The sequence below is a fragment of the Bidens hawaiensis genome, unplaced genomic scaffold, assembly GCF_021521415.1.
Source record: "Bidens hawaiensis isolate Kalapana, Puna unplaced genomic scaffold, B.hawaiensis_p1.1 tig00016746_1, whole genome shotgun sequence".
NCBI classification, from domain to species: domain Eukaryota; kingdom Viridiplantae; phylum Streptophyta; class Magnoliopsida; order Asterales; family Asteraceae; genus Bidens; species Bidens hawaiensis.
In genome coordinates this window covers 137388-165000 of record NW_027492536.1, presented here as the reverse complement: position 1 = coordinate 165000, position 27613 = coordinate 137388, and the positions used below count along the sequence as shown (strand labels likewise).

At 38.3% G+C, this 27613-nt stretch overlaps 1 protein-coding gene and 1 non-coding gene across 2 annotated transcripts in view; one reads left to right on the top strand and one right to left on the bottom strand.

Annotated features, from left to right (window-relative positions):
* The window catches only part of LOC143551976 (serine/threonine-protein kinase GRIK2-like), a 233707-nt gene that overhangs the window by 121118 nt on the left and 84976 nt on the right, over nucleotides 1–27613 (top strand). The window lies entirely within an intron of this gene.
* On the bottom strand, nucleotides 13006–13092 carry TRNAS-GGA (transfer RNA serine (anticodon GGA)). Its single transcript has one exon. It is a non-coding gene; the product is annotated as a tRNA-Ser (tRNA).

Genomic DNA, 27613 nt, shown 5'->3' with positions numbered 1-27613 from the left:
GTATGGCTCCGACTATTCCGGGAGCTCGCCAATTAGTTAACCATAGACATATTTTAGTCAACGGTCGTATAGTAGATATACCAAGTTATCGCTGCAAACCCCGAGATACTATTGCGGCGAGGGATGAACAAAAATCTAGAGCTCTAATTCAAAATTCTCTCGACTCATCCCCTCCTCAGGAATTGCCAAACCATTTGACTCTTCAACCATTCCAATATAAAGGATTAGTCAATCAAATAATAGATAATAAATGGGTCGGCTTGAAAATAAATGAATTGCTAGTTGTAGAATATTATTCTCGTCAGACTTAAACCTAAAAAAAAAGAAAATAAAAACGAATAAGAATAAGGGTTCGACCCATTTTGCTCCCTTTCGGCGTAGTAAATTAACCTAAGGTTAAGATAAATAAGGGTTTGATCCGGATTTTTCTTCCATTTAGGTGTCATAGACCGAGAGGGATATTTTCATTCCTTGTCTACTCTTTTCTTTAACAGTATTTTCCGTACCACAGCCTGTAAGTTCCTGGACGGATCGTACACGGGATGTCTCTAACAACGCAGGTGCGGAATCCCTGCGTAGGTAGATACGAGTGTAGAGTATGTAGAGATCGAACACACAAGCAATAAACCAACCACGTTATATTGATAACAAACACGTGACCCGAGGTCACCGTTACAGACTATGACACGTAACTCGGTTACTGAAAACTGAAACGAAAACCCTAAACCAACTAACTAAACTGTTTCGTCTGAAACAGTATATAAACACGACAACTTCGCCACAGGCGAAGTTGTCAATAACTTCGCTGATTCAACAAGTTCGCCATAGCGAACTTGTTGACAACTTCGCGCATTACAAAACAAACATAAACAAAACATAATTACATTACAGACTCGATTACAAATGCTAGACTATGAACTACTGACATACATGTACCAACTGACTCCCCTTTGGCAGTAGCTTCATATCTTGATCTTCAAATCTTGAGTCTTGTAATCTTTACCTCTACGCGTGCGCCCCTTCTGTCACACATACCGACACTACCCTTTGATATTTCCTAGCTTGATCCTTCCAAGCAGGAATGTAGAAGATCTTCTTCTCGTTGAGCACTTTCAAATCATCCTTCGATAGATTAACAAGATGCATCGGGTCGTACACCCGAAGTACTTCTTGTTCATCCTCATCTTCCATTACCGCCTCAGCTGTCTCACAATCCACGTACCACCATTTTAAATCTTTTAGGACGTTCTTGGGCATAACTTTCATCGGTACTTCTTTCAAATGACGGACTGGTTTATACTTCATTACCATCCAAGGTTTGCCGTCAGCCCTCATTCCACGATCTTTGTCTTCTATCAACTTTCCTTTTTGAGGCTTTAGGAGTTCAAACCTTTTGTCTTTAATGGCTTCTTTCCAGACGATCTTCCCAATGATTCTTGCCATATCATCATTACTTCTATTGATCAGCCCCAATCTCGCTAAATCTCTCACCTCACATTCTGGTAAGGAATTCAGAGATCTCAACAATCTCTTAAAGTACTGAATGCCGTCGTACCGTTTGATCACAAATAGTTTCAGCTCTTTGTCGTACAACCAGCATATGATTCCTTTCTTTGACTCTGCATAGCCCTTTATATTATAAGTCTTTCTGAACATCGTTGGCACTGCAGGCTTCTTGGTTTTAACAAACCACTGAGCACAGCCTTCTTTCCAGTTCGGCTGCTCCTCCCATACTGTATCTTCTATCACACTCTCATCCCCCAATTCTGATCTCTCAACAGCTGGAATCTCATGTTCCACTGACTCATCTACAATCTCACCTTCTTCTAATACATCTTCCACATTAATCTGTTCTCCAATCCTCTCAATCTCATCCATAGGCAACACGTCATCATCATCCATCAACTCATCGTCCTCCTCCTCATCCAACTCCTTCAACGCATCAATAACGTCTTCAACATCAGCGTCGTCATCCACAACTACAACATCATCACCAGCTGCATTTGTAGACTCCCCCTCAGTTGTGGAAGCTCCAAGAGCCTGAGAGGTTCTTGGCAGCTCACCACCTGCACCTGAAGGTGCATTGGGATCATCGTCATGATCTTCTCGTCTTTTCGTTCTCAACTCATCGCCCCTACACGTCTTCTCCCCCTGAGATGCCAAGTAATCCTTGAAGGCATCTATTATTCGTCCATGTTCTACCAGGAGGGCAGCTTGTAGTCGATTGGATTCCACTAGGCGGTCAATAGTCTTTGACTGTTCAGCAACAATCCGCTCTAGCGAAAGAATCCTCTCGGTATCTGAAGTAGGCAATGGAGTTGGTGGAACATCAGCAGAAGTGACCGCAGGTGGTACACTTGGTAACCCTGCAGTAGAGGTGATTGTCGACTCCACAAACCGTGCAACTACCACCGGTGGATTAAGCGGTTGAGGTGGTAGGGACACAATTGTTGGTGCCGACGTCTCGATCGCTGAAACCTGTGCAGTAGTAGGAATAAGAGACATACCAGATAAGGCAGGTGGAGCAAAACGTACTAGTCTTGAAGATTCTCCAGCTCCCGAACCTATCCCTCTCTGTTCTCTTCTTGAGCGTCTTAGCACAATCTGTACTGCCTCCTCTTCATCCACTTCATCCTCATCCTCCCCCACAGTTCTCGGCCTCTTTCCCGTAGTCCGTTCACGAGACACCATAAGTCTTCTTGCCTCAGCAAAAGTCTCGTCTAGATCAGAGTCAGCTACCGAAGTAGCTGCTCTGGTAACATCCATAAACTGAGGACCCGAGACATCCATATCAAACAAACCATGTCCACTAAAAGCAGCATCTAGATCAACGTTTTCAGCAGTGGACACAGCCTGAGATATAGTAGCTGGCACAGCAGCAGAAGATACAACAGGCGCAGCTGATACAGCATGAGGTGCTGCCGCCTGATGTGGTTGCGGATCCCTGAACTCGTCCCCTCCTGCAGGAACATACTCCGGGTTAATGAGATACCCGAAAAGTGGAGTATGCCTGGGACGCCGCTCAGGGTTGCTTCGAGTGCTCGACGTTCTGCACTGAGCAAAGATACGTTTTGTTACGCACTCAACGTATCTGATAGGGCGTCTTTGCGGTACAAACGGAGCGACATGATTGATAATCATTTGTAGGAACCGAGGATACATAATAAAACGCTCGCGCGCCGTCGCCCGTCTCTGACGATCAATCTCGTAAATGATTAGCTGACTAAACGAATATCTGCGGTTGTAAGTCAGCGCAATCATAGCCGATTGCATCGTCGCACCCATCCCATCTGTTCCTGCCTTTCTGCCGGACATGCATACTATCAACACATGCATCAAAAAGCGCCATTGATCCAGCAGAAAGCCTTTCCTCCTCTGCGAGTCCCCCAGCGGACCCGAATAACCCATCCTTAAGTAAGCTCCGTCACGGAAAGGAGCTACGAATTCCGTTGGGTCGTCTCTCGTTTCATCACCGAACTGCAGAGCCAACCGTATGTCTTCCGAGGAAAACTGTATGTCTTGACCATTGACAGTTGCTCGCATCACTGGAGGCTCAGGTCTGCAATCATAATACACCGTCTGCCAGAAATCTTGAATGTTGGGCAGAGATATGGGTAGTGTATTAGTGATCGCGTGAAAAACTCGTGATCGTTGGAGAAATGTGATAATCTCCCTATAGTCTTCAACGCCTCGTGCGTCTGGATCCAAAGTGATGTATTGGTTATGAGCTGGGAAGAATTGTCGTTGCTCATCACCATCATCACCTCCAGCACCTCCAACAGCAGCCATATCTGCACAAAACAAATCAAGTTAGAGACCATAAAACCATCTCACAAGTTCGCTGTGTACCATATGCGAAGTTGTGATGTACAGGCGAATTTAAAGGTGAGGCGAAGTTGGGAACAACTTCGCTTCATCTGTAAGTTCGTCTATAAACTTATAAAAAATTTGAAATAGGCGAAGTTGTGTTCAAGGCGAAGTTATGGATAACTTCGCCATAGGCGAAATTAAGCTTCAAGCGAAGTTGTGGATAACTTCGCTGAAGGCGAACTTAAGCCACTGGCGAAGTTGAGAATAACTTCGCGTAAACCTTAACTTCGCCTGAATCTGAAACGGCGACTGTTCAGATTCAAACAAGTGTTATCCGACATTTCGGACCGATTTAATGATCCATCAATGAAGAACGGCATGGATTAATGATATTGAAACGTGAAGGACGTCCATGAACACGTAACACAAAGGTGAAAAACTTGGTTTCGAAGGTTCGACGACCCGAGGTCTCGAACCGGGTAAAACTATAGAGAATGAGTATGTTTGTGAAAGATATTGACCATACATACCGTCAATGAGTACTAGAAACTGAAATCAAGGATCGAAATCGAAGATAACAAGATCGCGGATAATCTGTATTTGATATTATGTTCGCCGGAAAGTTTTCAATATATGTTACTGTTCCCGTTAGAAAGTCCTTATATAGGGCTGAGTTGGTTCAGGCGAAGTTACGCTTAACTTCGCCAAGGCGAAGTTAAGCACAACTTCGCTGAATTCAACAACTTCGCCCGTAATTTTCAAAATCAGCCCTTTAAGTTTGAATAATCCTGAATTTAACCTTAGAAATTACCAAAAAGAGTTAAACAAATATGATCAAGACCCAGTAACCAACAATAAAATAATATAACTACAAAAACTAAAAAAAAACTTAGAAAAATTTTAACGAAATAAGGGATCAAATTTCAGTCTAGTCAGGGACCACTACGTTTTAGAAAAGATCCTAACAGGAATCATACTAACGATGTGACTGTCACTTAGATCCGTCTTTGGCTGTATTATGACATAGAGACACAGGTTGCAAGCATGTAAATAACGTAAATGGTTTTCATCGTTTCTGTGATACGGATTAAGGTTCAGTTAAGCTCAAAAATTTAAGTTGGCAACATCTCAGAGATAATGATGTCTTCTATCTATTCTCAAAGCGTATTTGGCTATACCCAAGTCACCCCGAATTGACTTCGACCCATAATGTCTGATTAACTTGTATATACTCGTTGACTGCTTCCCGTTCTCTTCTTACTCCAGACATGAGAAGTCTTGATTGTTACTATGTCTCATAAGTACTAAAAAAATACATGTTTTTTTTTTTTTTTTTTTTTTTTTTTTTTTTTTTTTAACCAAACATTCTTATTGACTTCGGAGTATTAAACTACTGCAAGTCCCGAATCTGGATCACTGCAGTGTCTTGAAATGCTTTCTTCACGGGAATCAGATCACTCAGGGGCTCGTGTATGACTGGGTAGTCGCTTTTCTGCCTATCATTCGGAAAGATATGTGTGAAGACATTCAAAACTCTTAAGGAGTTTCCACGTAAATTCGAGTAGTTTAAGTTAGTATCACATACACTTTTACGCACCATAAAAATTACCACGACATACAATGACTGTTCTAAAGCCTTTTAAGCCTAATAACTTCACTAGTTAAGCACACACGATTAGTATATATATCATTTTCCAAGGTTGGATCAATTTTCTGTTAAACACAGCATAGAACTTCATACGAAGTAACAGACTTGAAAATTAATTTCATTTCCCTTAAAAAAAACTTTAAATTCAATCGCCCCAATCACGTCAAAGTCGTCAGGTAAACGGCTATCCTGAAGATCCAATGGATCAACTGGACCGACCACATACAAGTATGTGTCCTTCTTACTAAGTATGACCGACTAATTTTCAGCAACTGAAAGAACACACGTCATAGCTGCACCGGTCACTTTCAGTCTTCCGGTTAATGGCTATCCTCATTCTCTAAGTTGAAACGAGGACCAAAACATATCCTAGGATATGTCCATCAAACTGAGGTAACCGACTCATTTTAAGCAAAAATGACCCATGTTTTTTTTTTTTTTTTTTTTTTTTTTTTTTTTTTTTTGAAAATCAAAGACATGGTTACTCGGGATTGATCATCCCGTTTAGCTCAATTAGGTTTTGAAATCTAGATTTATCAAACGCTTTTGTAAACAAGTCAGCAAAATTTTCAAGTGTATCAACTTTTTCGATCTTGATCAGTTTCTTCTCAGCACAATCCCGTATGAAGTGATGACGAATGTCAATATGTTTAGTTTTACTGTGCTTCACGGGATTGTTAATTACTGAGATGGCGGCAGTGTTATCAATTAAAATAGGAGTAAGTAAGAAATTCAGACCATAGTCGCGCAATTGTTGCTGAATCCACAAAACCTGAGAGCAGCAGTTGGATGCTGCCATGTATTCAGCTTCGCATGTTGAAATTGCAACTGATGTCTGTTTCTTGCACTGCCAGGAAACTAATCTTCCTCCAAGAAACTGACAGCCTCCTGTTGTTGACTTCCGACTCTGATTACAGCCACCATAATCAGAATCTGTATACGCCACCAGTTCAACGTCTCCCCCCTTTGGGTACCACAACCCTAGTTTCGGCTTGCCCTTAAGATACCGCAAAATCCTCTTCACACCTTTCATGTGAGATTCCTTTGGGTTTGCCTGAAAACGAGCACAAAGACAAACAGAAAACATTATATCGGGCCTAGAAGCAGTTAAATACATTAATGAACCTATTATCGCCCGATACAGAGTAGGGTCCACATCTGCGTCACCATCTGATTCAGCGCCCAATTTGTGATTGACGCAGATTGGGGTGTCATATGGAGAACTGTCCTCCATCTTGAATCTCTTCAGCACATCATGAACATACTTTGTTTGATGAATGAACATCCCATCCTTCTTCTGATCAACCTGCAATCCTAGAAAGAAGGTTAGTTCACCCATAGCACTCATCTCGAATCGTTTCTTCATGACAGCCTCAAAATCCTGACACATGGATACTCTTGATGCAGCAAAAATGATATCATCCACGTAGACTTGAACCAGTAAGAAGTCACATCCTTCTCTCTTCACAAACAGCGTACTGTCAATCAATCCCCTTTCAAAACCATTTTCCAGCAAGTAGTCCGATAACGTTGAATACCAGGCACGAGGTGCCTGATGTAACCCATATAACGCCTTGCTCAACCTGTATACGTGATCCGGAAAGTCTGGGTCAGGAAAACCCGGAGGTTGTTCAACAAACACAACCTCATCAACTTTCCCGTTAAGAAACGCGCTCTTCACATCTAACTGAAACACCTTCATCTTTTTAGATGCAGCAAACGCCAAAAACAATCGAATCGCTTCTAACCGGGCAACAGGAGCGAAAACCTCATTGTAGTCAATACCCTCTTGTTGATTAAAACCTTTAACAACCAGCCTCGCCTTATTTCTCACGATAATCCCCTTTTCATCCCTCTTACACTTGAACACCCATTTCGTGCCTATAGCATGCACATTTCTTGGTTTTTCAACCAAGGTCCAAACTTCCATTTTCTCGAACTGAGCCAATTCTTCTTGCATGGCTTCGACCCACGAGCTGTCCTTTAAAGCCATTTGATAATTCTTTGGTTCAATTTGGCTTATAAAGCAGGAGTACAAACATTCATTCATTATACCCGTTTCTTTTATGCTTGTATAAACACAGGTGTGCTCATTCAAGCTACTTCTGGTTTGTACACTCGAGGACACATCACCTATAACGTTCTCCAAAGGGTGATCTTTGTGAATTCTCGTGGTCGGAACAGCACCGACATGTAAATTGTCTTCCAAGTTCGAAGAGATCTCATCTATGGTTGTTTCTGGCTGAGAGTGAAAAGGATTAATAAACTCATCTTCAGTTGAGGCCGCAGGGGTATCGATAGGATTTGATGTGGAAGGCTGAGATATTTCTGTCATCTGATGTTGCACTACCTCCTCTTCCTCATCAAAAATCATCTTCGTCACTGCTCTTTCGTCTTCTTCAGAAATTTCCAAAGTAGGTACGTTAAACGACTTAAAAAGTTTAACATAGTCAAACAGCTCAGCAGGTCCATTGCTTGGTTTTGGCGGTTGGTAACTAGTAATGTCGGTGTTACAAACCACCTCCACCTTGCAAGTTGTCGTATTGAAGACCCGTCTGTTGGGAGTCCCAACAACATAACCGACTAGGATTCCCTCATCGGCTACTTCACCAAATTTCGAGTTAGTCTTCAAAATCGAACAAGGAGACCCAAAAGGTTCAAGACCGCACAAGTTGGGCTTCCTTCCGTGCATAAGCTCGTAACAAGTTTTTCCAAGTCTCTTAACGGTTAACACCCGATTCAGAACATAGCAGGCTGTAGCAACTGCTTCAGCCCAGAACATCACAGGAAGCTTTGAGTCTGCCAGCATAGTTCTGGCTCCTTCAATCAACGTTCGGTTCTTCCTTTCAGCTACTCCGTTCTGTTGTGGAGTATACGGAGCGCTGTATTGATGCTCAATACCCTTCTGAAGACAAAAGATTTCCATCTCAAAGTTCTTGAACTCTGTCCCATTGTCGCTTCTGATGAATTTAACTGATTTACTCATGACGTTCTCGACTTTTGTAATCAGATTCTTCACCATCTGAGTCGTCTCGTCTTTCGTTTTCAGAAAATATACCCACGAGTATCGCGAGTAATCATCAGTTATCACCAAGCAGTAAGAAGTACCACCTAGACTTTGTACATTCACCGGACCGAAGAGATCCATATGAAGTAGTTCTAGAGTACCAGCAATTGAGTTGATCGTCTTGGTGAGATGGCTTTTCTTATGTTGTTTTCCCTTCTTGCACGCTATGCATTTATCTTCAAAGTTAAAACTCTTTAAGGGAACGCCCATCACAAGCCCATTTTTGACAATGAAGTTCATCTTACGAAGATGAATATGTCCCATTCTCCTGTGCCATAATTCTGATTCTGATTCGCTTGCCTTTGTCATTAAACAGGATTCTCCGGTGGCCATTTCAGTAGACCTCATATCCATCACGTATGTATTCGTTTCACGTGGAGCTTTCATTACTATCCATTCTTCTGGTATATGAAAACCAGGCTTCAATACAATCGCTTCATTCTTAGTGAAATGGACAGTGTATTCTTTATCACAGATCTGCGACACACTCAGCAGATTGTGCTTTAATTCCTCCACAAAATTTACGTTTTCAAGTGTCATTCTCCCATTCGACACAGTTCCTCTACCGGTAATCCTTCCTCCGCTTTCACCAGCAAAACTAACTCTAGCTCCCTGAACAGGTTTTAAGTCTTGCAACAAGTGTCTGTTGCCTGTCATGTGCCTGGAACAGCCGCTATCTACAATCCAAAGATTGTTTGCAGCCCTGTTCAACTGTTCCTGCACAATAAAACAAAGAGTTAGAATCTTGGGACCCAAGACCAATTGGTCTTGGATCGATACGTCCCGTACCCTGGCTTTCTTAAGTTAGCATCAGGATAATTTCTGTAAGTCCTGTTAGGGAATCTCCCTGCAGATTGTGTGTAATGCCTTCCAAACCTTTGAGAATTGAAGGTGTTATATCTTGAGGTTTGGTTGTAAAAATGAGGTTGGTTTTTATGAAAACTTGAATTCGTTATATTTTGGCATTTTTTAAAGTTTTCATTTTTAGCAGGAACAAAATGATGCTTATTCTCATTTTTATTTGTCTTTACATCTCTAAATCTCGGTTTCAAAGGGCAATCTGCAACTAGATGTCCTAACTTGTTACATCTAAAGCAACATCTACTCTCCATTTTCTTGTCAAATGTTGGTTTGGATGTAGAGGCAGCGTTACCAGCTGTTCGTCTCACATAAGGTGGGACGTACGGATTGAGTGGAGAACTCTTTTAAGAAACTTCATTTTTATCTCCATCGGTGGGTAAACCTACCTTCTCTTTTGTCTGACCAGATTCGGACAACTTATCCGAATCTGATGAGACTGGACTTGAAACAGAAATATTCACACTAGAAACAGGCGAACTTGTTTCGCCACAGTTAACACTTGATTCAACACTTGTAATCTTGATAGGAGTTGTCTGAGAAACCTCGAAATCAACAGATTTCTGAACACTTGGATTATAAGTATAGTTGTGGTTAAAGGGTGGTGGAACTTCATTATATCCGATTCCTCCCCTCTTTGCAGAGGTACCTGGATCACTCACGAGGTGATCAAGGATGGCCGAGGAATTCCTGAACTGCTCAAGTTTGCGGTTCAGTTCCACCACCTTTACCTGGTGGTCAGCAATCTGTTTATCTCGATCAGCAATCACTTTAGTTTTTTCCTCCAAAACTTCATAACTAAGATCAATTATTTCAATTTTCTCAGCAAGTTTAATTTTTAAGCTTTGAACGTCTTTTTCACATGCTTTTATTTTAATTTTATAACTCGTTTCTCTTGCTTTCGTAAAATGGTGATCTTCTTTAATAGTTTTAAAGTCAGCATCTAAATGGACATACTGATCAGTTATTGTTTTAAGTTGCTCAGACAAATTCTCACAACTAGTACAAATAGTTTTAGGACTTACCTCGGAGCGATTATCTTTGTCATTTGCCATGAAAGCGGTTTCTTCTTCATTTGCTTTCTCAATTTCTTCAACCTTCTTACATTCTTCTGCTTAAGACTCAGCCATGTTTGCTTGCTCACCAGAACCACTTGAGCGTTGATTCCAGTTGTACTCTCCTGCCTCTCTGGTCAACATGGCATTTATCTCTCTGTTAACTCCTGAGTGTTGTGTAGGTCGACCTTGTCCTCGTTCAACCCTCTCATTTCTGCATTCCTTGGCAAAGTGCCCGTACTGTTGACAATTATAGCACCTTACTTTGGACTTGTCGAACCCGGGCCGACCACCAACAAACTTTCTCCCCGTCTTATTCATGAAACGCTTGACTCTCCTCACTATCATGGCCATTTGCCATTGCAAATCCATCTCCTCCAGATCATCAGCATCGATCTGGTCATAATCCTCATCCAGAACAGCAGGGTCCACAATCTTCCCCTGGATGTAGTTTTCATAGGAAGCAATAAATGATGCATAGACTGCAAACTGCTCTTCAGCAGATTTTACACTCATAGGCATCTTGGAATAACTATTGCTAGATGCATTTGCAGAAAAACTACTTGTGGATGCTTGAGGCTTTGAAGTACTAGATCCTCCAGCAACGAAACATACATCACCATTCGTGTTTACAGAAACTTTTCCTTCATGAGACGAGTCAGAGCCTGACTCCCCTTTAGAGTAATAAGCAGCAGATTCAGGCCTTGAACTTGAGCCTGAGTTGACCTTTGCACCATACATACCAGGGTCTTGTATCTGATCTGTAGGTGTTTCTTTTCGAACCATATTAAGCTCATAAGTTCTGAGCTTGTTCACTGCCGTTTCAAAATCATAATTAGGAAAGTCTCTGTCTTCCCTCATAAGAACGGTGTACATTTCCCACTTCGGTGGAAGAGCATCGAGAAGTTTTTCAACGATCTCTTCTTCTCGGTAAGCAATCGAATAATTGCTAAGCTCTGTCATTAGATGATAGTATCTGGTGATAATATCATCCAGCGATTCGTTCTTCAAAAATTTGAAGACGGAGAACTGGGTCTTCAAAAGTTTTACCTTCGATGCACGGATACCCACATTCCCCTCGAATCTATTTTCAAGAGCATCCCAAAGCTCTCTTGCAGAAGTGTACTTTCGGAACGTATGGAGAACCTCTTGAGGAAGTGCCATTGTTATCGCAGCATGGGCCTTGCTTTCGGCCTCGTACATTTTCTTTTCTTCCTCCTCCATTTTGCTGTACTTCTTAACCACATCGCGACCTTCGTATTGCGCAGTTGGAGGGATATATCCATCCTGGATGCACACCCACATTTTGGCATCCTGGTATTTGATGTATTGGATGAATCTGTCCTTCCATGCCACGAAGTCAGTTCCCTTCATCAGCCTCGGGGCCTTAGTGGCAGACCCCGCTTCTACTTCCATCTTGACCAAGTCGGAGATATTGATCGACGACATCCTTGCAAAAACCTGAAAAACCTGGAAAAACAAAAAAAATATTAAAACAGCTCAGTTGGCGAAGTTAAGAATAACTTCGCTTGAAGGTTAACTTCGCTGAAAGAGAACTTCGCTGAGATCTTAAATTCGCTTGATTTGGGCGAAGTTAAGAATAACTTCGCTTAGCTCAGGCGAACTTATGAGTTGAGCGAACTTGGGTTTGAAGCGAAGTTGCGGATAACTTCGCTAAGGCGAACTTATGAAGTGAGCGAAGTTGTAGTTAACTTCGCTAATCCTTATATCTTCGCCAAAAACCCTAATTCCAGCGACGGCAACTTCGCCTGAAGAATGGTAACTTCGCCCGATGAACGGTAACTTCGCCCGATGAACAGGGAAGTTTGTTCAGATCTGTTTTCGTCAATCCAGCAGCTCCCGATCAATGCAAAGGCTTGAAAATGACTGTCAAGCACTAGCAAAACTCAATCCCAACAAAAACACGTCCCGCGAATAGGTCAAACGAGACGTTTTCTACACCCGCGTGAAATCCCGAACCTCACAATCGAGCCGATTGGCTCTGATACCACTTGTAAGTTCCTGGACGGATCGTACACGGGATGTCTCTAACAACGCAGGTGCGGAATCCCTGCGTAGGTAGATACGAGTGTAGAGTATGTAGAGATCGAACACACAAGCAATAAACCAACCACGTTATATTGATAACAAACACGTGACCCGAGGTCACCGTTACAGACTATGACACGTAACTCGGTTACTGAAAACTGAAACGAAAACCCTAAACCAACTAACTAAACTGTTTCGTCTGAAACAGTATATAAACACGACAACTTCGCCACAGGCGAAGTTGTCAATAACTTCGCTGATTCAACAAGTTCGCCATAGCGAACTTGTTGACAACTTCGCGCATTACAAAACAAACATAAACAAAACATAATTACATTACAGACTCGATTACAAATGCTAGACTATGAACTACTGACATACATGTACCAACACAGCCATTAGAAATAGAGAATCTATTAGAGAATCCATATCAAAGAAAGGTCTAACTGTTGGAATAGTTGTATCCATTGATATTTGATCTATTGTGGTTAGTAAGATCGGTAAATTAGGTGAAGGTAAGGAAAGAGAGGGATTCGAACCCTCGGTAAGCAAAAGCCTACATAGCAGTTCCAATGCTACGTTTTCAACCACTCAACCATCTCTCCTACATAATGATTATGACCCCAAAACCGAAAATAGAGTGAATAATGAATCATTCATATTAGATTATTGGGTAGGTACAACCAATCAATTCTAACTAGAATCTAACTAGAAAGCGATCAAAATAGAAATTTTTTCATCATAATAAAAGCAGGATCTTTCCTTCTAGGCTGGGGGGATAAAGAGAAAATTGTTTTCTTATAAAAACTAAAAAAAAAATTCTATTTCTATTCATGTTTGCAAAAACAATGTTTTCTTCTTTTTCTGATTATCTATTTATACTATACCGACCGGATTAAATCAAGAAATTAGAAATTATAAAGAATTGACTGAGCGAGGGGTCTATATTTTATGGTTAATGGATATCTTTAGATCATGATTCTATCTATTTAGACTATGATTCCATATCAAAAGAATTCTCAAATTGCTTTATAGGCCAGTTTTAGAGTTATCAAAAAAACCCTTATCCTATCTATCTATTCTATTAAAAATAGAAATAGATAAAGAATTTTTTTATAGTTGATTGTATAGTGTATACACGTAAATATACAACACAAAAAAATGGGCGGTTATTCTATTTTCATCATACAATGTTTCTTTTTCTTCTTTGTATCATAATTCAACCAACTGAGGTTATTCTAAGCTGTAACTTCAATCAAATAAGAATAGTTTCTTTCATTGGTAGACTATTCCAGTAAAGTAAGATGGAATCGAATCCGGTTCCCATATTGATTTCTTAGTTCTTATCAATTCTTTTTTTGAATATTGAATTTTTTAAGATCGAATAGACTGACCATTTTTTTCTTTTTTTCATGAGAATGAATATGTTTTTATGTTATTTCGTACTGTAGAATTCTTTTCCTTGGGGGAACATTTTCCCGCGAGAAGTAATGAGAACAATGATAGAATGGATTGCTACCTATGTCTAGATCGCGGATAAATGGAAATTTTATTGATAAAACCTTTTCAATTGTAGCCAATATCTTATTACGAATAATTCCGACAACTTCAGGAGAAAAAGAGGCATTTACCTATTACAGAGATGGTGCGATTTGATTTTTTTTATTACTCTCAGTCTTACGAGAAAAGAAATACACACGATTCGTGATTGGTAAAAAAAGAAAATAAAAAAATCTACGCTTGTTGAAGGAAAAGTTTGGAAATAGAACAATTCCTTCTGTCGTGTATCCTCGATTAATGCAGCCTCAGATGCTATGTTTCAATTCTCGATTCTAGTATTGAGCGAAAGGTTATACCTATGGTTCGGTATTACAGGTCAATCCTAGTCCACTAATACCAATAGGCAGCAGAGGAGAAGAAGCACTACACCTAGGAATCAACAACACTAAAACTTTGTTATAAATTATCCCTTTCTTTAGCAGGCTTGGGACTAAAAGAATGGTTGGGACAACAAACATCCATCTCGTTTGTATTTTGGATACCCGTATAACCATTGAAGGCTGTTGAAGTGACTTATTTCTGGAATTTGGGAAGCGTTGAGAACAAAGAAATTGTTGGAGTTATCATTTCTCTCTAGTACCAATACGTTTGATGTTAAGAAAAGATCTCTTGCAGGAAGGTTGGCTAGAGATTTCTTGTAAAAACACTAGCCCTACTCAGTTCATAATGAGAAGTTTTTCATCTTCTTTATTTTATCATTTTATCATTATGCACATAAGGGAGGAGCCGTATGAGATGAAAATCTCATGTACGGTTCTGTAACGGAGATTCTTTGAATTGAATGATGTAGGTTCCCTGGACGGATCGCACAAGATATCGCGGTCTACTCAGGTGCGGAATCCCTGCGTAGATCGTTACGAGTATAGAACACAAACACACGAATACACGAAACACGTTATATATTATAACCGAACTCACGTGATGTAAATATCACTGTTACAAAACACACGTTCAACTACACGAACAACCTAGACGAACAACTGATTAACTGATTTTCCAACTCTACGATCAACCTAAACCAAGCCGTAGGCTTGAGTATAAATACACGACAACTTCGCCTGATCTGTTCAGGCGAAGTTGTCCATAACTTCGCTCGTTCAACAAGTTCGCCTAGGCGAACTTGTTGAACGAGCGCTTGTTAACAACTTCGCTTATAACAAAAACATAAATAACATTACAGACTCGATTACAGACACTAGACTATGAACTACTGACATTCATGCACCAACAGATCTTTTGGAGGTTTTGAAGGCTTGGAATCATACGGTGGTGTGCTTATCATCCAAGAACGAAGACCACGGGTTTTATCGCCTTTAATCTTTCGTTTCTTTTGTTTTCCACCATGAATTCCTTTATTATTGTTTTGTTTTATTTTATGATGTTAGGCTAAAAATTATAGACTGCCTAGGCTTATGATGAACCTATTTTGACGTTGTGTTTTGATTTGGGATTTATTTATCGTTATGATTTTTATGATTTAGTAAAAGGTTTAATCATATTAAATTGATGCATATGGATATTTAGGATTGTTTGATTAATTGTTATTGTTCCATAGTTGCCTAGATTATTGTTTGTCATTATGATAGGTTGCTATTAGGTCATCTACTTTGTGTTTTTGACTATTTTATGATTGATATGCATTAAGATCATAGGAATAATAATTATTAATTAATTAAACATAAGTGTGCTGCTAACCTAAATCTGTAAGGTGCTAGGTTATTGATAGATCTTTATTATTTGATCTTGCTAGATTTAGTTCTTCGTAAGGAGTCCGTCTAGGTTTGATTATTTAATTATTGTCTATTGAATCAATTCGATATATTAAACTGCCTTTGATTTCCGCGCTGTAAGGTAGGATTTCGTATAAAGGAACTAAATTGTAAACAATTGGGTGACCGTAAGCGAACTTGATTTTTAATACTGGTGTGCGTTAAAACTTGTTACAAATCCATAGGCTTTCTCTTGAGAAGGGTCAGGGGTCCTATTTGGTTTTTCTTTTAAGTGTCTATTTTACGATTCCAGTCCATAACTAAATATTTTCCCGAGTAAATTCATTACCAAAATTTAGGGGAGTCTAGCCTAGGTAGTTTTCTCATCATCATCTTATTTTCATAACAAACTTTGTTTTTGTTTAATTTATTTGTTTTCTTAATTAGTTTTAATTATAGTATTAATTTAGTATTTTAAATAAACCCCCCTTAAACAAATATAGAAAATAAATCGTGTTTTGTAGTCGAGTCTAATTAGCTAGTAAACGTAATTTAAAGAGTCTCGTGGGTTCGATATCCGGACTTACTTAGCTGTACTAGAGTCGACTGGCTCACTTGCCGGTTAGTAGTTTAGTTAAGTTTAAGAGTCTAGAATTTATTACTTAGTGTCTAGATTAGCGTGTTTTTATATAACTACTTTTAGCACATCAATAAGCTCGATCCTCGCGGCGTAAAAGTTGTTTTCGTTGGATACTATAACCAAAGCAGATATTATTTCTTCCATCCTGATACAAATGTGATTTCTATCAAAAGAAAGGGACACTTTCTCGAGAAGGAAATTCTCGATCGAGGAACTGGAGATAATATTGTCGATCTTGAAGAAATTCAAGAACTACAAACTACCGCTGAGGAAGTTGGAACGTCTGATCAACGAGTTGTTGTTGTTGATACATCGGACATGAACACAAGCGTTCGCAAAAGACATAGGACTCGCGTACCAAAATCTAAATACCTATGGCATCTAGATGGTCCCGAGGTCCTCTTAGTAGCTGAGTCAAGCGACGAGCCTACAAATTACAAGTCTGCTATCTTAGATCCGGAATCTGAGAAATGGCAAGATGCCATGAACGCCGAGATGCAATCTATGCGTGACAATCAAGCCTGGAAATTGGTTGAGCTACTCCCGTGTGTCGGGCAGTAGGGAGAAAGTGAATTTTCTAGAAGAAAACCGACTTGCATGGAAATGCGCAGACTTTTAAAGCACGGCTAGTTGCGAAATGTTTTACTCAAACTCAGGGTATTGACTATGATGAAACTTTCTCGCCCGTTGCTATAACTAAGTCGATAAGGATATTACTTGCCATAGCCGCGTACGATGACTAGGAATATGGTAAATGGATGTCAAAACTGATATTCTTAATGGACATCTTTCTGAAGATGTCTATATGGTTCAGCCTGAAGGTTTTGTCGATCCTAAATGTCCTAACAGGGTGTGCAAACTGAATAAGTCCATTTATGGACTTAAACAGGTATCTCGCAGCTAGAATCTTCATTTTGATGAGAAAATCAAAGAGTTTGGTTTTATCAAAATGAAGATAAGCCTTGTGTTTACAGAAAGGCTAGTGGGAGCACTATATCATTCCTCATCCTGTATGTGGATGATATACTGATAATTGGAAACAACATCCCTATGCTTAAGGAAGTTAAGAACTGGTTGGGATCTTGTTTCACAATGAAAGATCTTGGTGAAGCTGCTTATATTCTAGGAATTAAGATCTACCGAGATAGGTCTAAGCGGCTTCTAGGGTTGAGTCAAAGTACATACATAGACAAAGTAATGACACGCTTCTCTATGGATAACTCCAAGAAAGGAGCTCTCCCCATGGCTGAAGGAACCGTGTTGAACAAATCTCAATCTCCGGCAACGGACATTGAAATTAAGCACATGCAAGCGATTCCATATGCTTCAGTGATTGGTTCTATCGTGTATGCTATGTTATGTACTAGACCTGACGTCTCGTATGCGCTGAGCATGACTAGTCGTTTTCAGCAGAACCCTGGCATTACCCACTGGACTGCTGTGAAGAAACATTCTAAGATACCTGAAAAGGAAAAAGGACATGTTCTAGTGTTTGAAGGAGTGGAAGAAGAGCTCACTGTAAGGTGTTACACTAAATCTAGCTTCCAGACTGACCGAGATGATTCTCGCTCACAATCTGCTTGGATGAAGAAATTCATAGCCCACCTCGATCTGTTTCCAAGTTTTCTGAAACCAATCAACGTAATCTGTGATAACACAGGAGCCATTGCTCAAGCCAAAGAGCTATTGCTCAAGCCTGACCAGCCACTGCCGACTGTCCGCCACCGCCTGCCGGTGCCACCCTGCCTGTCCGCCACTGACCAGCTACTGTCCGCCGCTGCTGACCGCGCCTACAGCCGCTGTCGTACACCACCACCGCTGTCGTTGCTGTCGTGCACCGCCACCATTGGTCGTTGATCTCGTTGTGTCACCTAGCTCGGTTCGTTGGCCTTCGGTGTCTCAACCGGTTAATTATTAACCGAGGTAAAGTTAAATATATTGTTAATTTATAATTATAGATTTAATGTTTCTGACTCGTACTCGTATTGTCTGTAATCGGATCCTGTCGGGTTTAGTTTTCGGTACTGATTAGTTATATATATTTCGCTGCGTATAATTATTAATTAATATGATTAATTATTATTTGTCACATTTATTGAACCGGATTTAATAAACAAAATTTTAACTGATCACCACTGAAACCCAACAGTTGTTTGGGAGCCGAGCTTAATTGTATAGAAGCAGTTAAACATTTGTTGGGAACTAGTTTGTGTTTAGGTTTAATACTTGAGTTATTAATATGCAATTACTTAGCATTGTAAATGTTGTATGTGTAACATGTAATTTCATGTTAGCGACAAGTTGATATCTAGAGTTGGGTTTTTTAAACCAAGTTTCGAGAAGTCCTTTGTAAACATGCTAAGTGTAAAAGTCTGTATGTACTTTAAAAACAGAATAGTAAATCTCGTCCTTTATATTTGCATGATTTTTAAATGGTTGTCCATTAGCAAACTTAATGACTAAAAACATCCTTTATGCTTAAACCCCTGTCACATTACGTCCTTTTGTCCTAACGCAGTTAAGTTTTTTCGTTAAATCGTGTCATATGCAAGGCACATGAGAGTAGTTTAGTAAATTTACTTATTTATTTAATAATCACAAATATAAAAATAAAAATATATCTCCTCCCTCTCTAAACCACCACTGTCCACCCCTATCTTTTTTTCTCTCTCTACACCACAAAACCACCACCCCTACCATCACCAACCAAACAACCGATATCACATACGAAAACTTCGTCACCCACCTCCACAACCTCTGCCACCACACAGAACGTCCCAACCAACCACCGTCTACCCTAACAAAGACGTCGACATCGAATTAAATCAGCTCGCCAGAAAATCGAATTTGTTCATGGAAAGCTCAAAATGATACTTGGTTAGTGGGGAATGCTTGTGCAGGTCTCAATCTGTCATTCCCCTAAAGTACCGGGTCTTGATTTTGTCTTTTCTCGTTGGAAAATGTTGACGGTAGATCGAAACTCTAGTTCTTGGCTGGAATTACAGGAGTTGCAGGTTTTCGTCGCCCAACTGGTTGCAGGAGAAGACGACTATGCTGGAATAACGAATATCACAACTCTTCTTCTCCATTCAGTTGCCTCCCCACCATCACAAAGTTCACCTAAACTGGCCGGAACCACCTCTACTGTTCTTCGACCTATGCCGTTTACCGTGGAAAAGAAAAAACCTTCGCTTGTAAATCTAGGGTTTCGGAGATGATGATGACGAAGGCAAAGAGTGATGGTGGGTGGTGTGTGGTTGTGATGTTGATGATGAGTTATGAATGTTTGGTGAGGGTTAAAAAGTGAAAAAAATTTATTTATACAAAGGCCAAAATTTAAGTTAATTACACAAATAGCCCCTGAGGGTGTAAAAACACTAAATTGCCCTCACATGAGGTGCACATGACTAGATTTAACGGGAAAACTAACCCTCGTTATTGAAAGGACGAACCGTGGAAGGTTTTTTGAACATAAAGGATGCTTTTTATCATTAAGTTTACTAAAGGACACACACTAAAAAAACGTACAAACATAAAAGACGAGTTTTGCTATTATGTCTACTTCAAACTACAACCTTTTGGAGTTTTGTTAAATTATGTGAATGGAATTATATTTGACACAAAATGATAACGGACCTAACTTTTACAATTTAACGTGTTAAAACATTTTAATCAAAATATCTACAGGGTGTTACACTTATAAACAATAAAAAAGAAGCAATGCTGTTGAAACTGGATGGGACCAGCCGACCCGATGGGTCCGACCGAAATTCGATCCACTGACCGGTCCGGTTCTGTGTAGTTCGCTCGGTTCCCAGAGGATTGACTGGTCCGAACTGGTTCAACTGGTCCGACCGGAAAACCGGACCGGTTGAACCGGTTTACTATTAAAAAAATATTTTTTTTAAAATAATCTTTTTTCCAGCCCTACCCGTCATTTTTTGCCAAAGTTGTTCGACGGTTGAACCGGTCGCTTGTCCAGCTCGTTGTCCGATCCGGTTATGAAAACATTATAAAGAAGATTGGCAACTATGCCTCATAATCTTTATTAGAAATGACAAACTTACCCTCTTAGCACTAATTAACCTCCATATGCCATCAATACTGACGTAGGCTGTCGCGGTATACTAAAAAACAATTAATTAAAGACTTAAATACCTATAAACTAGTACGGGTAAGTAAGGTTGTCTCCACAGGAACTCAAGGAAAATGCTAATTTAATATTACTAAATTAATTATTAAACTAAGGTGGACAGACGATGTCAAGCGGTTTTTAGGAAAAGATTTAATTAAAACTAAATAATTACTTAAAACGATTTGTAAACAATATTAATGAAAAGTATTCATTCTAGGTTCGGGTAATGTGTTCTTTAACTTAATCCCAGATTCACTTATCTTGATTGCGTAGTATCTATTAGTTTGATTGTGATGACAAACGATACCCTAACCGAATTGTTGACACAATTGAACTTGATCTACACAATTACCAATTTATGTTTTATGAAAACTAATTAAGTAACAATAGTTGACGATTAATAGTTCAATGACATAAGAGCCTAACCCTAAATGTTGATGAACAAAACCAAACAAGTGATGTACTAATCAATAATCGCAAACACAAATTGTTTAAACAACCAAGCAACAATTTAACAAGATAAAAGCAATAAACTAAATTAAGTTCATAACATTAAGCACAATGAATCTGGTCTTAAGGAGAATTACACAAAACCTTAACCTAGAACGAACATGAAAGTTTAGCCGAACGTTGAAATATTATGTAAAATACTTATCTTTGATGAACATGCAAACCCGGAAGTAATCGGAAGCCTTGGAATGGTAGAAAATCGCCCTAGAACTCCTTCTTTGCCTCTGGAAGTCGTAATCATCCGAATAGTGAGGTTAGTATAGGGAAAAACCTAGATTTTTTCGGTTTTAGGTCCATTCGTGTCGCGCAATTGCCATGGGCTTCATCTTCGCGTCGCGCGAAGGACAAAATAGTCAGGCTCAGAATGTTGCAACTTCGTGTCGCGCGAAGTTGTCTGCCAAGCATCTTCGCGTCGCGCGAAGATGCAAAATAACTAAAATAATTATTTTCTTCTCTTTACTGCCTCGTGATGCGTGCACTTCCAATCTCTCACTTCTAAATCTTCATTCCAAGCTCGTAAATATCCCCGATAAGCTCCTTAACTTCCAAGTTCCTGAAAACACATAATAACGCTTGAAGTACCAATGTTTACTCATTTATTTACCTAAATATAACTAATTAATATATAATAATAGCTAACTTTTACCCAACCATCAAATACCGTCCGCGATAACTCTTCGGGTATGTTTGGCAAGGAGCTTTTAGGGGCTTCAAGCTTTTAAGAAAAAACTCATACTCAATTAAAAGCCTTATTTGGTGGGAAGGAGCTTGAAGCTTTTAGGTCATGAGAAAAAAGCTTAAAGCTTGAAGCTCCACCTAGTAGCGTTTAGAAAGAGCTACAAGCTTTTAGTATTTTAATTACTTAAATAATCTTTCAAAATAAGTACATTTAATATTATTTTTTTTAGTTACGCCTATTTTGGTCATTTTATACATTTTATTAAAAGCTCCAGCTACTCTGCCAACATCTAAATATATCTAAAAAGCAACAGCTACCAGCTACCAGCTTCAAGCCACCAGCTTCCAACTACAGCTACCAGCTAGTTTTGCCAAACATACCCTTCATCAATCATTAATTAGTAGGGTATCCAAAATAAACTATTTGAAATTGGCTAAATCCAATTTTGTGTCAATTGACGTTAAAATCAAACAACAAACAAACTAAATACAAATTGAAACGAAACTAAATTTAAGAAAATTAAAACAAAACCAAAACCAAAAACCTAAATAAAACCAACCAATAAAACTAAAACAAAAACAAAAACAAAAACCGAAATTAAACTGAAAAACTAAACCGATAAATTTGAAATCGAACCAAAAACAAAAACTTTAATAACCGAAACAAAAAACTAAATAAAGTTAACCTTCTAAAACAAAACTAAAAAAATCAAACTGAAACGAAACAAATTTATAAAAATCTAAAACCGAACAAAAACCAAAATAAAAAATAACTATCATGAAACTTTGAAAAGAAAACCTGACTCATTAAGGAACACATGTATGTATTAATAGTAAAGTAGACTAAAATATGTTGAATGTAATTTAATTTAATTTAATTCAATTTTGAATTATTATGCTAGAAAGAAATTATGTGAATGAATGCTATTTTTGAAAAGAGTTATTGTTTTAATAATATAGTAGATTATTATTATTGATTAAAATAATAACATAAACCAACCCACCAATCAAAACCAGCCTTCTCCCCTCACACACACACTCAACGCTACATGGGAAGCCCCCCACCCCACCTCCATAGCGCCCATAACGTCACGGGGGTGGTGTTCCTGGTGCTATGAGGCTCAATGGGATGGGGAAATACTCCACTACGTATGGTCTTACTATTACCTTGTTAGTGTCTAGTTAACCCGAATTCTACTTATAGTTCTTAATGGACCACACATAAATTGACTATTGCTAATCCATTGCTGTCAATCATCCATAGTAACTGTGAATTTTCAAATTGACTTTATAGTTTACTTTAGGCTCGATTACAACCATGCAAAAATGAAAGTTAATAGAACAGGTAATGGGTCCATGTAGGGACGTCTTTGCTAGGCTGAGTCAAAATAAAAAGACATGTAGGTCCTAACGAGTAACGAAATATATAAACTAATTTTTTTAAACGACATTAACATTATAACAATAAAAATAACAATATTTAGTTTGGGCCCAATACCTCAAATGGATTATGGGTAAAAAAATATTTGTCCCTATATCTAAACTATATAATAAAGGAATCTAAGACAGGTGTCCCCTGCTCAATCATCCAGATATTTATTTTCCCGCTCATATTTATTTAGGGTTTACTTTTCCATTCCTCCATTCCACGGGTATTATTTATCTCCAGCAAAACCTTTTTCACAATCAGTCTGCCATGTTCAATTCGATGAATCGCCGCCCAAACTAATCTCCATCAGACTAAACCTAAGACCTGTTGTGAATCCTAAATCTTATATCGATCTCAATTAACAGGAATTACCAATCACGCCAGAAACATCAAAACCCTTATCGAATTGAACAAACAGCGATTGAACTTTGGTATTCCCGAAAATGAATTTTATATTGTTATTTAATATTTTGCAAAATAGTTTAATATATAGTTGCATAATATAATGTGTTACGGCTTAGCTTCTCCCATGAACCTAATATAAACCTTTATTTCCTTTTAACAATTAATTGAAAGTAATAATTTTAATTTTTATGATTTTATCTACTATAAAGGCATTATGAGTAATCACTAAAGTTAGGAAAACAGTTGGTTGAATGGTGGACGGATTAAACAAGTTTTAGGACCAAAAAAATAAAAATAAAATGAAATTTAGGTTAAACGACTTGATTTATTATGTATTAATTATTTCTAAAGTATTATAATTTACATATATAGCATATCTATATCTATATCTATATATACATCCCATTGATCTATGCACCTCTATATATAATTAGAATGAAGAGTAACAGAATCGAAGGTTTAAATCTACTTTGATTTGTATACCTATCTTCTTCACTTAAGTTTGAATATGATGTAATTATTGATGTCACCCTTCATGTGTTCTAAATCTGTCATTGATTTCGTTATTAGATTTGGTTCGTCATGCAGTCTATGATTAACTTTCTCTAACAGTTGATAGTTTTAATAATATGAGGATATATATATATATATATGTGTGTGTGTGTGTGTGTATTTCTCTCATATAATAATATTAGTGCATACAATTCTAGTAGGGTTGTTAATTAACGTTTCACATTAAGCATTTATTTGATATATTTGATTGTAAACCTTAAAACAAATAATAATGAAGCTGTGAACTGTATGTGTATGAGTTGTTCTTAAGAAAAACAAGGAAGGTGATATAAGATTCAAATTAAACCTAAGTATTAATGAAATAACTAGTAAGTTCAATAAAAAAATATATAATTATAATAGCCTAGTCTCAATTGTGATCACGGGACGTTTATACATTCAGATGTGGTGCTTTTATAAGTAGAAACCAAAGTACAAGAGTACTGTCTTCAATTATTTGACATGAACAATCAATGAGAAGAAGTATACCTATGCTACACAACCTTCTTGAATTAAATTTTCCAAAGCAGTCCCAAGTATTTTGATGGTTCGTAATGGTATCTAGGAATTTATTGGTTGTCCTTAGGACCTCATGGTACTTCTTAAAGTGCCTAAATACAAAACTTGCATAACTCAATCCATCGTATCTTTGCAATCGAGGACTGTACCTAGCTACATGGAAAAGTTAGTCTCCATGTATAACAGAAGAAGGTGATCAGATGATGAGTTTTTGATTTCTTGCATACATGATCACATGCTAAAATGCTATATTAAGTCTCTGTTATTCTCATCAAACATTAAGGAGCTCAATCACTTGAAAGGATATGTGGCCTTAGCTTGAATCAGGGCTCGAGATGTGAATTTCCTCGGTCACATTCCTTGCATCAAGTCTCAACTTTAGCCTTAACGAGTGGCGTCTCAATGTTTTCGATCATGTGATTGATATGTCATCTATGTGTATGCATAATTTTAGGCATCAAAGGCTCAAATCATATTGCCAAACAATTTCAAAGCCAAAATTACGTATGTACATTATAATTTGTTACTTTTTCATTAGAATATAATTTAGGAGCCCTAAGGAAGTGAGGGACCTAAATCCATTGAGCCACCTGGCTTTAACTATATGTTTTAAACTCATTTTCACCTTAAGAACATCAAAGTAGTTGATTCCATGATAATATATAGTGAGTTGTTTTTTGTTTGTAGTTATTCTAGGTGCAGCTTGTCATCTTGTCTTAGTGTTATGGTATATATTGCAGTCTCAGGTGCTGTTTGTTTTTGCAGACATAAACTGTCTGTAAGCTGATTTCATCTGTTTTTATGTCTGCAGCTGAAGATGTGGTCTGAAGCTCTGTAAGCTGAAAAAATAAGACTGTTTGTTTTTATAAGTTGATACTGTCTGCATAAACTGAAAATATGTAAATTATCAAACTTATCTCACTGGATAGAAGTTATTTAACATTCAAGTTACATAAAATTATAATATTAAAAACAAGTTTAAAAAACACATAACATAAAATAAACTCAAAGCACATTGTTTTGCATTAATTGTTGTGCTATTTGATCTCGAAGTTGACTCATGAATTCACGATCCGCTGCACTTCCATGTCGAGCTTCTCCTTCTTCACCATTATCTTGTGCATCTTCATCTCCATCTTGAAAACGTACATTTGGGTGATCATATTCATCAAAAAGGTCATCGCTTAAACCCTCTTTCCGTATAAAATTGTGAAGTGCAAAACATGCAATCGTAATATTTCGTTGTGTAACCAACGAGAAAGGCGCCATTTTTTTTAATATTGGAAAACGTGCCTTTAATACCCCATAAGAACGTTCAATAACATTTCTAAGTTTTGCATGTGCGTGGTTGAACTTTTCTTTTTCGGTCAATGCACGATTTCTTCGAAAATCTCCAAGCCAGTACCTCACATTTCGATATGGTGCCATAAATCCACGAGTGTGTGCATACGCAGCATCACATAGATAATATTTATCTAAAAAAGACGATGCATGCATCAAAACTATATATGTAATATAAGAAATAAAGTTGAGATTGTAATATATATACCCGGAGGAGGTAGTGGAAATGGTGCATTAGCATTTGTTAAAGATTCAGACAATATTCTAGAATCATGTGCTACTCCTTCCCATCCGGCCACCAGAAAGGTAAATACCATATTGAAGTCACAAATGGCCAAAACATTTTGATAGCACTCGCCTTTTCCTCTTCCTCTATACAAATGTTGTTTATGAACAGGGACAATGGCATGTATCAAAGTTCCATCAAGTGCACCAATCGCTCCCTATATAGAATTTAATCGTTAATAATATACATGGAAAGAGATCACAATAGGACTTTTAGGACGTACCTTAAAAACTCTTCGTAATCTTTTATTACGTCTTGGAGTATCTGGATTAGATGTTGGTACTATAACCTCTTTAGCAAACTCCATCATTGTTGCCAACACTTCATGAAAATACTTATGAATTGTTTGTTTCGAGTGTTGAAATCTACGTTTAATAACGGAAAACCGTTGATTGTGACCGAGCATCATCAGAAACATAGCCATTTTTTCTTCAACGGAGATGTGTTTGCTATCTTTTAACCAACCTTTCACTCTAAAATGTGTGCAAAGTCGAACAAATGAATCACGTGACATACGAAGGAGTTCAATGCTTTGTTGATTGTTCCTACGCAACAGCTCTAAAGTAAAATGGTGTCCAGACATAACCGAAGTGTTATCTCTTTTTCTTTTGTGATTTCTCGGCCAAAAGTATCGAAGATATAAGAACATCACAATGAGGAGCAATAACTTTTGATTATAATCCATGATAAACCTGTCGAATAAGAGCAAAATGTTTATGTTGAAAATTGAATATAAGAAAGGCCTAATTGCAAACATAATAGTTCAAAGTAGTACAATAATTGTTCAAAATACAAAGCAAATAAAGGTTCATATAATACGAATCACATACTACAAATCACACCAAAAGACAAATACCGACTGACCAATGTCATCCACTACAAATACCGACATACTACAAATCACACCAAAAGACAAATACCGACTGACCAATGTCATCCACTACAAATACCGACATACTACAAATCACTCTCCCTACTTAAACATTCCTAATGTCATCCCGGTCATCTTAATCCACCCTTTCAACACCTCAGGGTCTGATGGCAATGTCATCCACGCTTGTCTCATTTGTATCGACTGACCAAAAATGTTAAATGCTGCCAAAAACAAGGGATCTATAGGCTCTAAGCCAACTAATTTCAACTTATCATAACATTCGTCAGTTGATGGCCCTGTGCTTTTCACCATATGCTTGAGTGCTTGTTGCATATCTTTCGCTAAATCATCTAGGGTAATGGTGGTTTTAGAGGTTTTGGCTTTTTTGTTACGCCTAGCTTCATTATGATTAGAAGTTTGACCCTTATTATTGGAAGGAACTTCATCATCATTTTGAAAGCTTTGTTCATGAGAGTCTCCATCATCAT